The following is a 17,783-nucleotide window of genomic DNA, read 5'->3' on the forward strand; positions in this document are numbered from 1 at the left end:
TTCATAGCCACACAAGCACACTTCAGGAAACAAGAGAAAGCACAAATAAACAACCTGATTGCACATCTTAAAGACCTGGAAGAAGAAGAACAAAGGAACCCTAAAGCAATCAGAAGGACAGAAATACCTAAAGTTAGGGAAGAAATCAATAACATTGAAAATAAGAAAGCCATACAAAAGATGAACGAAAGTAAATGTTGGCTCTTTGAAAGAGTGAACAAAATCAACAAACCTTTAGCCAGACTCACAAAACAAAAGGGAGAAGATCCAAATAAATTGGATCATAAAAGAAAGAGGAGATATCACAACAGACACCACAGAAACTCAACATATCATATGAGGCTTCTATGAACAACTATTATACCACCAACCTAGAGAACCTGGAAGAAATGGACGATTTCCTAGATACCTACCTACCTCCAAAATTAAATAAGGAGGAAGTAGATTATATGAACAGGCCCATCATAGTTAATGAAATTGAAACAATTATCAAAAACCACAAACAAAAGTTTTGGACCAGATGGTTTTACAAATGAATTCTACAAAATCTTTAAAGAAGAACTAATACCTCTACTTTTAAAAGTCTTCCAGAAGATTGAAGACACAGGAATACTCCCTTCCAGCTTCTATGAAACCAACATCACTCTTATACCAAAAGAAGCAAAGAGGGACACAATTAAAAAAGAGAAAACTATAGACCGATATCTTTGATGAACATAGAAAGGAAAGCAAATCACTTATCCAACAGTTTTGTAGGTTAGAAACTAAACAGGGGTGTTAACTGAGTTGCTTAAAGTGTGAGCAGGTCTGCATTCGTCTCTTGAGACCCTTTGGCTTTTCCCATTTCTAAAAATCATCCACTTTCCTAGCTTTATGATCATCCTAACTCCTTTCCAAAGACAGCAAGAACAGTTGAGTCCTTTTCATCACACTGGCCTTGCTTCTATCATTATATCTCTTTCTATCTTCTGCATTCTCCCTCTTCTAGTTCTAGGAATATTGTAATCACACCTAGAGTAATTTGCTTATTTTATGACCATCTAAGCAATGACCTCAATCCCACCTACTAAACTTCCTTTCCCTTTGTGGAATAATATATTCACAGAAGTTAGGATGTAAACATTTATAAGATATTATTATTCTACCTAATACAGATGTACTTGACAAACAGTCATCAAAGAAAGCTGATGATAGGAATATAAGTAGAGGAAAAGGAGAAATTATGTAATAAGAAAATCTGCCAAGAAAATATGTAATATGATTGGTCTATGAAGAATTAAATCCAGAGTTTGGACCCAAAGTTTGTTTCCGCTTGTATAGGATGCTAACAAAAGCCCCAAAAGAATACAGACCAATAGAAGGTTCTCCTTGAACTCCTCTCCATGAGTGCTGGTAATTGTCTTGCTCCAAATGAAAATAGTAATTACAACCAAGACCACAGGGCTGTTGTAGGAAATACCTTAGGATTGAGGTACACTGCAACTATTATATAAATGTTAAATAAAAATAATAGCGTTCATATTCTTACTAGGGTTGGGCAAATCCAGATGTATATTCCACTTTTCACATATTTCAAAATATTTTCAAATGTTTTGGTTTGGGTTCAATAAAAAAAACCTCAATTGCATTTTGCCAAGTGCTTTTTCCATTAATTATTCAATCCATTTGTATTTCAAGGGAAATTCAGTCCACATGTTTCTAATTCATTTAGCACCAACTCATCAAAATATTGTTCCTCTCGGTGCTATTTTCTGTTCAAAAGACTGCAAGCCCTCTCCTCCTTTTTTATTTCTTAGAAACAAAAAGATGTGGTTTGCCAAAGACAAACACCAGGAAACTACCAAAAGCTTTACTAAACACTACATCTAAAATTCATTGAATGATTTTTCTGTCAATCTACACTGGTTGCTGTTACCACTCTCAGCTACTCCCTAGATTTCTGACCTTTTTGTTTCCTTTGACCAGGTTGTTTTTCTGACCCACTGCAGAACTCAGCTTTTCTATCACTCAAGTCCTTAGGTCTTCCCAGCAATCATTCTTTTGCTTAACCAACCCTCCTTAATAAGAACCTCTCAAACCAGGGATCAGTAAAATAATGGATTTGTGTCACCTTCCAAAAAATCCTAGTGGGATTCATGGCCAGCTTTAAAAATAGTTACATTTAAATACGTGTGTGTGTGTGTGTGTGTGTGTGTGTGTGTGTGTGTGTGTGTGTGTGTGTGTAAAAGAGAGAGAGAGAGATCTTATATGTGATGAATGTTGCCTTAACTCAAGTGTTCCTAAAAAGTGAGGAGCTCAATAGTATGACCATTGTGACTTCTCCTAAAACAGCAAATGCTCTGCTTAGGAGTGAGTTCCTATACCATTTATGTATCATTCCTGCCTCCCCTCCTCAAAAAAAAAATATTAATCTGACTCTAATCACAAGTACATTGTGGAATATTCTGCAAGACAACCTCTTTGAACTTTCCAAAAATATCAGTGTTGTAAAAGACAAGAACCATAGGGGAACTTTTCTGGTAAAAGAAGCTGAAGAAATGTAGTGACTACAGGAACATATTATACTTGATTAGATTCTGGATTTTAGAAAATATCTGTTAGGGCATTCTGAGGTCATTGGGGCAATTCAAATATGTTACATACTTTGCATGTGATAAAAATTTTTATCTTTATCTATGGAAAGATATATATATATATATACACATATATATATATATATATATATATATATATATATATGAAAAGAGAAGAGAATAAATATAACAAAATTGTAGCACATGCTCCTATACATCCACACTTTACATTTATATATATATACCTTTAGTTATAGACACTCATAGACTCACACTCAGACACAGAATATGATTTGAGGATATTTGGAGTGGAGATTGCTCCCCTACCTCATGCCAAATTTAATAGGTACTAATGTTAGTTATTAATAATAATGTTGAAATGTTAATATGTGCGTGAGGAGACACTGCAAAACAGGAGACTCAATGATTTTGTAGCAATGAGTTTTAGAAAGCCTTGGGACCACCTGAAAATAAATGTATATTGCATTTTTTTCCTGGTTGAATATGTTTAGTTTTCATCAGATGTACAAAATAAACTTTAACAGAACCCCCAAAGGCCCTAAGAAGTATCTACTTACATGTTTTTTTTTTTAATTTTTTATTTAAGAAAGGATAAGTGAACAAAAGCATAAGGTAGGAGGGGTACAACTCCACACAATTCCCAACACCCAATGCCCATAACCCACCCCCTCCCATGGTAGCTTTCCCATTCTCTATCCCTCTGGGAGCATGGACCCAGGGTCGTTGAGGGTTGCAGAAGGTAGAAGGTCTGGCTTCTGTAATTGCTTCCCCGTTGAACATGGGCGTTGACTGGTCGGTCCATACCCCCCAGTCTGCCTCTCTCTCTCCCTAGTAGGGTGTGACTCTGGGGAAGCTGAGCTCCAGGACACATTGGTGGGGTCTTCAATCCAGGGAAGCCTAGCCAGCATCCTGGTGGCATCTGGAACCTGGTGATTGAAAAGAGAGTTAACATATGAAGCCAAACAATTTGTTGAGCAATCATGGATCCCAAGCTTGGAATAGTGGAGAGGAAGTGTTAGGGAGGTACTCACTGCAAACTCTAGTGTAGTCCTGCTTTCAGGTATATATTTTGCAGTAGTTTATGGATACGTGTGCACATAAGCTCTCTCTCACAGAAACTGGTGTATATCTAGGTTATGGGACTTTGTTGGAAAGTGAACTACCTGAGATGAAATTAGAGTGTACTATTAAAGGAAAGGTCTTACCCGAGTAATGAAGCTGAAGGGTTGTCATTCCACACGTGAAGTCTCTGGATACATTCTGAGGTGAAGCATGTTGAGGTAGCAATCGTTGCTTTGGTTAGGTTGTGATCGGCAGATGCAATGTTATTTGGTTTGGATTGGGAGACGCATACGGGAAAGTGGGCCCTATCCAAGGGTTCCAGGACTGGGGGAAGTAGGGGCTCTATAGTGAAGATGTGAGGTTCCTGCTGTCTTAGGGTTCAAAAAGACAATCAATAGTTAATATTATCATCACATTATTTGTTAATTGGGTTGACTTTGAAAAGTCCCTTTGTTATGGTTTGCTGGACAGTACCCAGTATCTTGTATATAGCTGTGCTATTGGAAGCTTCTAATCTACTTGGTCTAGGCTTTTGAGAGAGTCCGCATATCAAATACATAGCCTATATATTAAAAAGATTCAGTTTGTCTTTTGAGAAACTTTGAGACATACAATTGATTTCCCCCTTTCATATTAATTAGCTACTGATTTATATGTCTACATTTTGCTAGGAGTGTACATAAACACCATTCCCACCACCAAAGGACTGTGACCCATCCCTCCCGCCCACTCCCACCCCCCACTGGCCCAGGAAGCTACATGCCTACCCCTCACCACTGGGTTTTTACTTTGGTGCCCTACTTACAATTTGATCAGGTCCTGCTTTTAGTTTCCCTTTCAGATCTTCTTACTCAACTTCTGTTGATGAGTGGGATCATCCCATACTCATCTTTATCTTTCTGACTTAGTTCACTTAACATAATTCCTTCTAGCTCAGTCCAAGATGGGTCAGAGAAGGTGGGTTCATTGTTCTTGATAGCTGCATAGTATCCCATTGTGTATATATACCACAGCTTTCTCAGCCACTCATCTGGTGTTGGGCACCTGGGTTGCTTCCAGGTTTTAGCTATTATGAATTGTGCTGCTATGAACATAGGAGTACACACCTCTTTTTGGTTGGGTGTTATGGAGTCCTTGGGGTATAACCTCAGGAGAGGAATTATTGGGTCATATGGAAGGTCCATGTCTAGCCTTCTGAGAGTTTTCCAGACTGCTCTCCACAGAGGCTGTACCAATTTACATTCCCAGCAGCAATGTAAAAGGGTTCCTCTGTCCCCACAACCTCTCCAGTGTTTGTTGCTGCTGTCCTTTTTGATGTATGCCATTCTTACAGGAGTGAGGTGGTATCTTAGTGTTGTCTTAATTTGCATTTCTCTGATAATCAGTGACCTAGAGCAGTTTTTCATATCTTTGTTAGCCTTTTGGATCTCCTCTGTGGTGAATGTTTTGTTCATTTCCTCTGCCCATTTTTGGATGGGGTCATTTGCTTTTTTGCGGCTAAGTTTGCTGAGCTCTTTATATATTTTGGTGATTAGTTTCTTGTCTGATGTCTGGCATGTGAAGATCTTCTCCCAGTCTGTGAGGGGTCTCTCTGTTTGTTTAATAGTTTCTTTGGATGTGCAGAAGCTTTTCAATTTGTTGTAGTCCCATTGGTTTGTTTCTGCTTTGGTCTTCCTTGCAATTGGGTTTGATTCATCAAAGATGTCCTTGAGGTGTATGTGGGAAAGTGTTTTACCAATGTTTTCCTCTAAGTATTTGATTGTTTCTGGTCTGACATCTAGGTCTTTGATCCATTTGGAGTTGATTTTTGTTTCTAGTGAGATAAAGTGGTTCAATTTCATTCTTCTGCATGTTTCAACCCAGTTTTCCCAGCACCATTTATTAAAGAGAGCCTCCTTTTTCCATTTAATCCTTTGGGCCCCCTTATCAAAGATTAGATGCCCATAGGTGTTGGGATTTACTTCTGGGCTTTCAATTCTGTTCCTATGGTCTGTATGCCTATTTTTGTTCCAGTACCATGCTGTTTTGAAGATGATGGCTTTATAATATAGTTTAAGGTCTGGGAGTGTGATGCCTCCATTTCTGTTTCTTTTCCTTAAGATGGTTTTGGCAATTCTAGGTGTTTTCAGGTTCCAGATAAATGATTGTAGTGTTTGTTCTATTCTCTTAAAGAAGCCTGGTGGAACTTTGATGGGTATTGCATTAAATTTGTATATGGCTCTGGGGATAATATTCATTTTGATGATATTTATTCTTCCAATCCATGAGCATGGGATATCTTTCCATTTCTTGGTATCAGTTTCTATTTCCTTGAGTAGCGACTCATAGTTTTCAGTATACAAGTCTTTCACTTCTTTGGTCAACTTTATTCCTAGGTATTTGATTGATTTTGCTGAAACAGTAAATGGGAGTGATTTCTGGATGTCTTCTTCTTCAGATTTAGTGTTTGCATAAAGAAATGCCACTGATTTTAGTACATTGATTTTGTAGCCTGATACCTTGCTATATTGCCTAACAACTTCCAGTAATTTTCTACTGGATTCTTTAGGTCTTTCTATGTATACTATCATATCATCTGCAAATAGTGAGAGCTTGACTTCTTCCCTTCCAATCTGTATCCCTTTGATTTCTTTCTCTTGCCTGATTGCTATGGCAAGAACTTCCAATACTATGTTGAAGAGTAACGGTGACAGTGGACAGCCCTGTCTAGTCCCCGATCTGAGGGGGAATGCTTTCAGCTTCTCTCCATTGAGTATGATGTTGGCTGTAGGTTTGCTATATATAGACTCCACTATCTTGAGGAATTTCCCATCTATTCCCATTTTCTGTAGAGTTTTGAGCATGAATGGTTGTTGGATTTTGTCAAAGGCTTTCTCTGCATCTATTGAGATAATCATGTGGTTTTTGGCTTTGCTTTTATTGATGTGATGAATGACATTGATTGATTTACGGATGTTGAACCAGCCTTGCATTCCTGGGATGAATCCCACTTGGTCATGATGAACAATCTTTTTGATGTGTTGCTGTATCCGGTTGGCCAAGATCTTGTTTAATATTTTGGCATCTATGTTCTTCAGAGATATTGGTCTGTAGTTTTCCTTTTTTGTTCTGTCCCTATCAGCTTTTGGTATCAGGGTGATGTTGGCTTCATAAAAGGTGGAAGGGAGTATTCCTGTTTCTTCAATCTTATGGAATAGCTTAAGAAGTATGGGTATTAACTGTTTCCTGAAAGTTTTGTAGAATTCATTTGTGAAGCCATCTGGTCCAGGACTTTTGTTGTTGGGGAGATTCTTAATAACGGTTTCAATTTCTTTGTCTGTGATTGGTGCATTTAGATTTTGTAGTTCTTCTTGGTTCAGTTTTGGAAGTGCATAGGTTTCTAGGAATTGTTCCATTTCTTCCAGATTCTCTAGCTTGGTGGCATATAGTTCTTTATAGAAGTTTCGCAGAATTCTCTGGATTTCTGTGGTGTCAGTTGTGATATCTCCTGCATCGTTTACAATTCTATTAATTTGGCTTCATTGATCTTTGTATGGTTCTTTTATTTTCGATGTTGTTTATTTCTGCTCTAACTTTAGTGATTTCTGTCCTTCTGGTTGCTTTAGGGTTCCTTTGTTCCTCTTCCTCTAAGTCCTTGAGGTGTGTAGTAAGGTCGTTCATTTGGGCTTCTTCTTGGTGTTTAATATGTGATTGTATAGCTATAAGTTTCCCTCTCAGTACTGCTTTCGCTGTGTCCCAAATATTTTGATAGGTTGTGTCTTCATTTTCATTAGTTTCCAGGAACATTTGAATTTCCTGTTTGAGTGAGTCTTTGACCCAGTGGTTCTTAAGGAGCATGTTGTTTAGTTTCCAAATTCTATGTCTTTTAATAATTTTCCGTTTGTTGTTAAAAGTTAGTTTTACTCCACTGTGGTCTGAGAAGATACTTGGGATGATTTCAATGCTCTTGAATTTATTGATGCTGTCTTTGTGGCCTAACATGTGGTCTATCCTTGAGTATGTGTTGTGTGGATTTGAAAAGAAGGTGTATTCCAGTTTTTTGGGGTGGAGGAGTCTGAAAATATCCAAGAGGTCTAGTCTGTCAATCTCTTCATTCAATTCTCTTGTATCTTTATTGGTTCTCTGCTTTGTTGATCTGTCTAAGTGTGAGAGTGGGGTATTGAAGTCTCCCACTATTATTGTATTACTATTGATGTATTTTTGAAATTCTTTCAATAGGTGTTTAATGTATTTAGATGGTCCCTCGTTGGGTGCATAGATGTTAATAATTGTTAAGTCTTCTTGGCTGATTGATCCTCTAATCATTATGTAATGTCCTTGCCTATCTTTTATTACTTTATTTAATTTAAAATCTATCGTGTCTGAGATGAGAATGGCTGTTCCTGCCCTTTTTTGTGGCCCGTTAGCCTGTATGATAGTTTTCCATCCTTTCACTTTAAGTCTGTGTTTATCTTGTTGTGACAGATGGGATTCTTGCAAGCAGCATATGGTTGGGTTACGTTTTCTGATCCATCCCCCCACCCTGTGCCTTTTGATGGGTGAGTTTAAGCCATTGACATTTATTGATATTATGGATTTAATGTATTGTAGTGCCATTGTTCTAAAAAACGATTTGTTTACTCTGATATATTGCAAGTATTATAGTGATGTTCTTGTTTATAAGAGGTCTTTTAGTATCTCTTTCAGGGCTGGCTTGGTGATAGTTGCCTCCTTTAACTGTTGTTTGTCTAAGAAGGTTTTGATCCCTCCATCTAGCTTGAATGAAAGTCTAGCAGGATATATTATCCTTGGTTGAAACCCTTTTTCATTCAGGGCTCAATAGATATCTTTCCACTCCCTTCTGGCTTTTAGAGTTTGAATTGAGAAATCTGCAGAAAGTCTTATGGGTTTTCCCCTGTATGTGACTTTTTGTTTCTCTCTCGCAGCCTTTAGGATCCTTTCTTTATCCTTACTTCTTCTCATTGTGACTATGATGTGTCTTGGTGTTTTCAGGTCTGGGTTGATTCTGTTTGGTACTCTCTGGGCCTCTTGCACCTTGATATCCTTTCTGTTATTCAGGTCTGGGAAGTTTTCTTCTATTATTTCCTCTAGAATGTTTGCTTCCCCTTCCTCTCTTTCTTCCTCTGGCAGGCCAATTATACAAATGTTACTTCTTTTGAGATCATCCCATATGTCTCTGTTGTTGTTTTCAGTGTCTCTCAATCTCTTTTTAAGCTCTTTCACCTCTTTCTTAGTTTTCTCTAACTCATCCTCTGTCTGACTAATTCTGTTTTCTGCTTCTGTTAGTCTGCTTTCCCTTACCTCAGCTTCTTTCTTCATTACAGCTATTTCAGCTTTCAGTTCTCTAATTATTTCAAGATAATCAGTATTTTCCTTGGGGGTCTCAACTGTTGTTTCCCTAATACTGCCATTCCTTTCCTCCAATGTCATTTCTGTGATTAATAAGTTTATTATTGCTTGCATACTTTTCTTATCTATGGTTACTTCTGACTGATTTGTGGTTTCTTCTGGGCTCTTGTCTTCATTCATTGGGGTAGCAGTTTTATTTGTTTTTAATCTACCCATTTTTTTATTTATTTGTTTCTCTCTTTTTTTTTTTTTAATGGTCTGTTGTTCCTCAGTTGTTGTGATTTGAGCACAAGTAACACTGTACTAAATACCTTTATGACAATTGCACTCACCAACCTCCGGAATTACAGTAGCAACTGAAGTAAGTATTGAAGGAGTTTAATCGTTACCAGTTAGCCAAAAAATTTCTCCAGTCCGTGAAAAAATAGTAACCAAATCCCAGTGAAGAAAGAGAAAAGAAAGAGAGGATAGCAAGAATAGACAGTTATGCAAATCTACTATCCAGTGTATATTCTAGGGGTAACAAGAGTTTAAAGGGAACTAGAGCAGAGATACACACATAGAGAGTCCACTCTGGGTCAGATTTCTTCCCCAAAGTAATTCACAAATTCAGAAAGGCAAAGAAGAAAGACGTGTATGACAAGATAAAAATAATAATAATAATAATAAAAATTAAAAAAAAGAGATAGAGAGAGAAAAGGGAGAAGATAAGAAGAAGGGTTGTAATTAAAGAGCAGTGCGAGGAACTTCCCAAATGTGTATAGTTTAAAAAAAAAAAACAAAAAAAAACCCCCTGTTTGGTGGTATGGGGTATCCTGCTAGTAGCTGGTCCCAGGCACTGCTTGGGGCGGGGGGCTGCGGGAAGGATGTATGCTTGAAAATTAAAAGGAAGAAAAAAGAATTTTTTTCCCCTATTCTAATTCTTAACCCAAATTAAGTTATAGACACATCCTTGGTATGACCGCTATGGCCCCTTATTGGCTGGCCTGCTAAAGGCAGAAAATCCTATTGTTTACACGAGATGTGTCCAGAGCTCAAGGGCTAGCCGCTTCTCAGTCCACCATCTTCCGGGAAACCCCCCCCTCCAGACTTTTTAAAAGGATTTCTCAAAAAAGAAAACTAGCTCCAAATCCTTTGATCCAATGAGAGCTATACTCAAGAAGTCTTTGGATCTGCTCTCAGGGCCGCGGTGGACCCTGCAGACTCCCAAGAGAAAGCCCCCGAGCTAAAGTGCTCTCTCTGGTTCCTCTGCCTGCCGCGCTCTGCAACCGGTGGAGGAGCCGCCTTCCTGGGCGGGCGGAGGACAATGCCCGGTGCACTCGCCTTGCCCGGCACCCTGGGAATTCTGGAGCCCCGCTAGTCCATGTTACCTTTACTCTAATTCTTAACCCAAATTAAACTGTAATCACTTTTTGGTGTCACCCCTTATTAACTGGCCTGCTAAAGGCAGAAAATCCTACCGTTGCCGACGATACTATCAGAGCACTCGCTGTCAGCGACTTCTCAGTCCGCCATCTTCCTCTCCCCCCACATGTTTTTTTTTTTAAGAGAAACCTCAGACAAGCCTCTAATTTTCCATTGCTGATAATACCTGTAGCACTTTATACAAGTAAATTCATAGTAGCTAATAGAAGTTCTTCAGGAAACTTGAGGCCTTTTTACCAGTTGTCCACATTAAGTGTCAACCTGGATAAGGACTGCTCCTTAAGAAGCACAACACATTCATCACAGATATTTCAATAATCACTTTATAAGCCAAACAAAAGGAAAGAAAAAAAGATAGTGGGGACTGGGGAGTTCAAACCCAGGTCCTACCACCCAACCATGGCAATGGAATATTATTCAAACTAAAAAAAAATAAAAGAATATATTATCATAGGTTACTACATGGATGCAGTTTGAAAACATTGTGCTAAATGAAATAAGCCAGTCATATAAAGACTATAGATATGTGTGAAGTAGTCAGTCATGGTTACAAAAAAAGGGGGCGTTGGCAGGGCCTGGGCAAGAGGGAATTGTTGAGTGAATAAAGAGCTTCAGCTTTATAAGATGAAAATATCTCACCTAAGAGGGCACCTGCTTTGTCTTGCAGGCAGCCCAGATTTGTACTCTTGAGCCCTGTCCCCACAACACTGGACTTCAGTGCTTTGTTCTCTTTCACTCTCCTGTTTCTCTGTCTCTCTCTTTCTATCTGAAAATAGCTTGGAGAAGTGAAGCAATACAATAATAATAATAATAATAATGCCACCATGATTAAATATCCAATGTATCATGTTGAGTAAGAAAAAAATCAATTTGAAAAAGTTACATACCATAAAATTCCATCAATATCCTTGAAACTACAAACTCACAAAACACAGGGTACAGATGAGTGGATTCCCAGGAATTAAGAAATATTTGAAGGTATGAGAGGTGCTGACATGCAATGAAAGAGTCACCTGAGAAATCTTCATGGTGATGGACACGTTATATATCTTAACAGCATCAATGTCAATATTCAAATTTCTGTTGAGAGACATTGGGTAAAGGATATAAGGGTTCTGTCTGTGGTATTTCCTTTTTTTCTTAACATTTGTATTTATTTATTGTTGGATGGAGGCAGACAGAAACTGAGAGGGGAGGGGAGATATAGAGGGAAAGAGACTGAGAAATACCTGCAGCCCTGCTTCACCATTCCTGAAACTTTTCCCCTACAGGTGAGGACCAGGGGCTTGTTCCAGGATAGCGTGGGGGTGTCTCTTCCCCAGGCCGTGCTCTCTGGGTTGGAGAGAACTCGACCAGACTCAGCCTGGGCTGCTACTCACTCAGCAACATGGGAGATAGATAACTCAGGAACTCGTGGCAGTGTGGTAATGCAAAAGGATCTATTGATCAGAGAACCAATTCTTTTATAGGATAAAACCGGAAGTGGCAAGTCAGAAATGGAAATGGCTAGAAAAGTGATTGGAGAAAGGCAAAAGCATGCTGGGAAGGTAGAAGCTTCCATAGCAACTGTTGCGAGGGTTTTAACTGGCGGAATTAATGTTACCCTGCAGGCAGGCTGGTTCTCAAGGTAGAAAGAAGATAGATCAATGGGATGGGTGGGGATCTTTCAGGCAAAAGATTATGTAAATAGGCCATAGTATCAACAATGCAGGATGGAGCAGGGAGGGCTGGCTTAATACCCAACAGGCTTGAACGTGGGTCCTTGCACATCATAATATATGCACTTAACCAGGTGTGCCACCGCCTGGCCCCTAGTCTGTGGTATTTCCTATAAAAGTACATGTGGCTCTGGAATTGTCATACTTAAAAGTTTAATTAATTGTAAAACAAATTTAAAAAATTTTTTCCCCAAATGATGGGAATGAAGTGCTAATTAGAATTATGCAGAAAAGGTTTTTAGTACCTGATTTTCATATAGATGAAGATGAAGAAGGTAGGCTCACTTAGGAAACTTTTTTTTTGTCTGAGATGCCCCAATTAATAGTAGTTTATTCTTGTTTGTCTGTCTGTGTCTCTCTCTCTCTTACACACACACGCACACGCACACACACTCACGCAAACTTACTTCTGGAAAACTCTTATGTAATCATTTGCAAGTAGATCCTGACTAGAATTATCCCTACATGTTAGTCTCCAAAGGATTTAGCTGTTGGGCCTATAATAAGAAACCAGAGGCATAATTATGAGCACCAGAAGAGGGAGGAATACCCTGACTCCAGAGCCAGTCCTCTAACTGTGGACAAGGCTAGCTAGAGAAGCAGGACACCACCTTTCTTCTAGTCCAGTTTCAAGTGAGTCAAGGTTAATTTAACCTCTCTGATATCATCTCAATAGAGAACAATGCTTCCCTTTATTTTTACTGCACCTTATTAGAATTACATCTTAATATATAGGGGAAAGGCTGAGAACATAATTTAGAACCATTTGTTATCTTGGGACAAGTGTACTAGTTATGGGAAGTCACCCTATTATTCCATAGAGTCTACCACTACATCAGGAAAGATGATTAACTATACTGACTGGCTATAATGCTGAACTGTAATTACACCAAGACTGTGATGTTGATATAATGGAACATTTTCACAGTAAGTCATAGTAAAATCTTCGCCACAACATTCTGTCTACATGCTCCATGCTCCTGAAACCCCTAGTACTCAGAGATGGTTCTGAAGTTCCTCGTGGGCAGTGAAATCAATGGCAAGTGACACTGGACAACTGGCAGAGCTATTGGGCACCTTGCAAGGTGCTTTAACAGAATTCATAACAATCTCTTAGTTGCACAGTGGTAGGGTAATCAGCATCATCTGCACTTTAGAAAAGAAAGGGAAAGAAAGAAAGAAAGAAAGAAAGAAAGAAAGAAAGAAAGAAAGAAAGAAAGAAAGAAAGAAAAAGGGAAAGGGAAAGGAAAGGAAGGAAGGAAGAAAGGAAGGAAGGAGTGACTGGGTTTGCTCATGTAAAGATTGTAGCATGCAGCCCCCAGAGTATGAAGGGAGAACTGACAATTCCTTCTAATTGGGATGGAATTAACCTTGGTACTGTGACTTTTGTTTTGGAAGGGGATTTGGGGACATCTCTGGTTTATGGGACACAATTGTACACCAGGTGGTCCTAGTTAGGTGAGAAATTTTATGTAAAAGTAATCCTTCTTTGGCTTTATCCAACACAATAAAAACACTAAGGTATTTTCCCATATGAAGTATTTCTACAGGCACATTCAAAATGTTAATCCTCATTTTTATATGCATTTTTCATGACCTCTAAGAAGTTTACCAGGTTGGGAGATTTACACAAACGGGTCCCCTGGCAAAGTCACTGGATGCTTTTTACCACAACATGGTTATTTTGTTTTCATGTGAGCCCAGTGTATTTTCATACCATCTCTGGCTGTGGACACCACAAATAGGATCAAATATTGTTATCCTAACCTCACTCATGAAGGCAAGGGTCTCACAGTGACTTTTAAAGGCTATCAAATTCTGAGAGCATACTGCGCTTATACAGTGAAATGAGCAATCCAGAATTTTATTCATGATGAAAATTGCTGGGGCTGCACCACTCCAGGCCTTCTTTTCAGAAAGAAAATGAGAGACAGAGGAACCCCAGGACTGGGTGCAGGGAGGTGGCACACCTGGTTAAGCACACATACTATGAAATGCAAAGGCCCACTCAAGAACCCAGGTTCGAGCCCCAGGCTTCCCAAGGGCAGGGGGAAAGCTTCACAAGCTGTGAAGCAGGTTTGCAAGTGTTTATCTTTCTCTCTCCCTCTCCTCTCTCAATTTCTCTTTACTACCCAATAAAAATGGAGGGGTGGGGCTGCCAGGAGCAGTGGATTCACAGTGGTGGCATGTAGCCCAAGCAATAACCCTGGAGGCAAAAAGGCAACCCAGAACCAAACTTTCTTCTAGTGCTATGGGGGCCTGGGCTTAAACCTGGCTCATGTGCAAGACAAAATAGTTACCTTTCCAGGGGGAGCTATCTGGCAAGCCCTGCTGAAAATTCATTGTAATGCAAATTCCTATTAAAGAGTCAATAGTGGAAAGTTTGATTGTACAAATGCAAGGTAGTACAATGCATCCTCTACATACAGAAGTATAATTGGATATCTCTATAGCACAATACTTAACATTTGGAGCAGTCAACTGAGGCCTTAAAGGTTTCTGAGTTTGTCTTTAGACCCTTCACTGAAAGATAAAAGCATTGACAAAATAGCTCTACTCTTATACAGCTTGGTGTATTAGGAAGAATTCAGAACTACATTTGAAGTCTGAGATCACCATTATGATTTATGCAGCCTCCAAGTAAGGTTCCCTAGTCACTCTGTTTTATTATTTAAGGTGACTTAGTTGTTTCTGTTTCTTCATTCTCATCCTCTTTTTCAGAAGACCAGGTGAAACATCTTTTGATTGTTCTCATTTAACTAGCCTACCCAACCCTCTTCCTAAAATGCTTCCCTGCTGAGATCACTTACATATTCTGGCTATTTAATATAGGAAAATATACTGAATTCTCTATTGCAAGTACCAGTTATTCACCTGAGTGTAGGGGGGTATTTTAGGCCCAGCAAACGGAATGAAACTGCAGCTTTTGTCCATGTCCTATACCACATTAGTAAAAGTGTCAGGGAGCAGGGCACATGATTAATGCTGCTGAAATGGGCAGGAAATTATTCAGGTGGATTCAATCAACCCAGCCAAACATATAGGTAGCTTATTAAAATTCAGACAAAAGTCTACAGGCACTTAATACATAACGATGACTGGAGGTCTAAATTAAGAGTGCTCTCTGCCCTCATGCACCCTGGCCTCTGCAACTTACTGCCCAGAAGCAGCTGCCACTCTGCTTACAACTAGAATTATTGACCTGCTTTTCAGTCTCTTCCCTCCCCCTCCTTCAGGGAAAGTCAAACACGTGACCTTTCTAAGCCCCTGGCTCGCGAGCCAGGTCCTTGCTGAAACACTGTGCCATTGAATTTGCCCTGGAGGCTGCTTGTTACCAAAGTAAGGACGATGTGAATTGAGACACTGCTTCTTCTCAGCTAGAGCAGCACACCAGTAAACTCTTCCGCACTCACTGAGATTCTGAAGAACGAAGGAAACACAATATGGATTTAATGGGACTGGGAGGTTGGGGGAGATAGCATAATCCTTACGCAATCAGACTTTCAAGCCTGAGACTCCAAAGTCCTAGGTTCAATCCCTTCACCGCCATAAACCAGAGGTAATTTTTTTTTAAAGTAATGATACTGATGCTGATACAAGGATAGTTTTCTTAACAAAGGGTTGTGCACCTGGCTCACTGAGAAGTAAAACTGTATGCTTCATATTTAGAGGAGTCACGAGGATTCCTTTCTCTTTTTTAATATTTTATTTATTAAAGAGACAGGAGGAGAGAAATAACCAGACATCACTCTGGTACATGCACTGGTAGGGCTTAAATTTCGGACTTCATAATTAAGAGTCCAATGTTTTATCTACTGCACCACCTCCCAAACCTCTTTTTTTTTACGTTCTTTTAGATTTATTTTCTAGTATTTATTTATTTATTATTTATTCCCCTTTGTTGCCCTTGTTGTTTTTATTGTTGTAGTTATTATTGATGTTGTTGTTGTTGGATAGGACAGAGAGAAATGGAGAGAGGAGGGGAAGACAGAGAGGGGAGAGAAAGATAGACACCTGCAGACCTGCTTCACCACTTGTGAAGCAACTTCCCTGCAGGTGGGAAGCCAGGGTCTCGAACGTGATCCTTCTGCAGGTCCTTACGCTTTGTACCACCTGCGCTTAACCTGCTGCCCTAGCTGTATCTTTTTTCTTTCCTTTCCTCCTTTCTCTGCCCCCCCCCCCCGACCCCCAGGACTTTTCAGCTCCAGTCTATGGTTGGAGGAAGGACAGGAATTGAACGTTCCAGATTCAGGCATGAAAATAATTTGCATAACCATTATGCTACTTTTTTCTAGGTTAAGGAGTCATTGAGAGCTTTGCAAAATCAGACAGAATTTAGGTAACACTATTGTAGCAGGAAGCCTAGTCTCTCCCCTTCCAGTTCTCAGGATCCTTTCACCTGAGTTAGGAAAGACTATTCTCTTCTAGTGAGCAATCTCAATCCCCAAATTCCATTAATTATCACAAAGGGGTTCACTCCTTTCAAAGTCAGCCCAGAAAATTTAACGTGGCAGTAAAAGCTCCTACTTGAGTTCCAATGCTATGATTTACTAACCATAGGGCCTTTATAGTAATACAAATGACCTGACTCTAGAAAGCACCTAGTTTTTTGAGAGAGTCAGAAGACTAATGATTTTAACAAGAAAATTACACACAAGAATCATAGTAACTCTATGCAATGATTCTCTATTGCAGAATTCTGTGTAACTGTGAAGGGTAATTACCCTCTGGTGCTGAGGGAAAAAGCAATAGAATTCTATTATTAGTATACTAAGAAGCTTGTATATATAGCAAAAGCCTGATGGCATTCTTTCATAAAATATTTTAATGATCTGAGAAGAATAGAGGAAGGATGTACATGCTTTGCTGACAATAGTCAGCACCAACTGGGTGCTCTTGGGCAAAGTATTAATTATTCCCTACATTTCTTTTTCTCATCTGTAATAGGGTTTCAGATGGATCACCTTTTCCTAGAGCATGTTCTTGGGAGGTACATTTGGAAACAATCATTCTTTTTTCTTTTTTTTTTTTTCTTAGAGCTATAGAAAGTTGAGGTGCTGGGGAAGGGGGTAGAAGGGGAAGGAGAGGGAGACACCACAGCACCAAAGTTTCCTTCAATGTGATGAAAACTGGGTTTGAGTGTGGGTCTCTCACATGCCAATACAGTGCACTATTTCGCTGATCCTGGAAGCAAACCTTATTGTTTGTTTGCAAATAATATTGCACAGTTATTGTGTATCCATTTCAAGTGTGCATATATTCAGCATTTTCCAAAATTATTATTCCACAAAATTATATTCTGTACAAGAAGGGATAAAATAGCATTAATAAGCAATAGCTTTCTTATTTCCCTGAGTAAGACATTCAAAACTAGGATAGTTGTAGCATGAGTTTGTTGCCTGGTATACTAAGAGCGGAAAATGGGTAGTTTTGGTCAACTACATTAGTTATTTTCTCCTCAGTTAATAACAAGTTCTAGTCCTCCAAGACACTTTTTGGCTTCAGAGGTCTTCCTGAGTCATTCACCAATTGTCTCAGTTAAAAATAGGAGCTTTCCATGTAGGAGAGATCACCGAGAACAGCAAGCATGACCTGATTTAACATTACACACTTGCTGCATAAGCTTTTTCCTTCT

Source organism: Erinaceus europaeus, chromosome 11, assembly GCF_950295315.1.
Source record: "Erinaceus europaeus chromosome 11, mEriEur2.1, whole genome shotgun sequence".
Taxonomy (NCBI): domain Eukaryota; kingdom Metazoa; phylum Chordata; class Mammalia; order Eulipotyphla; family Erinaceidae; genus Erinaceus; species Erinaceus europaeus.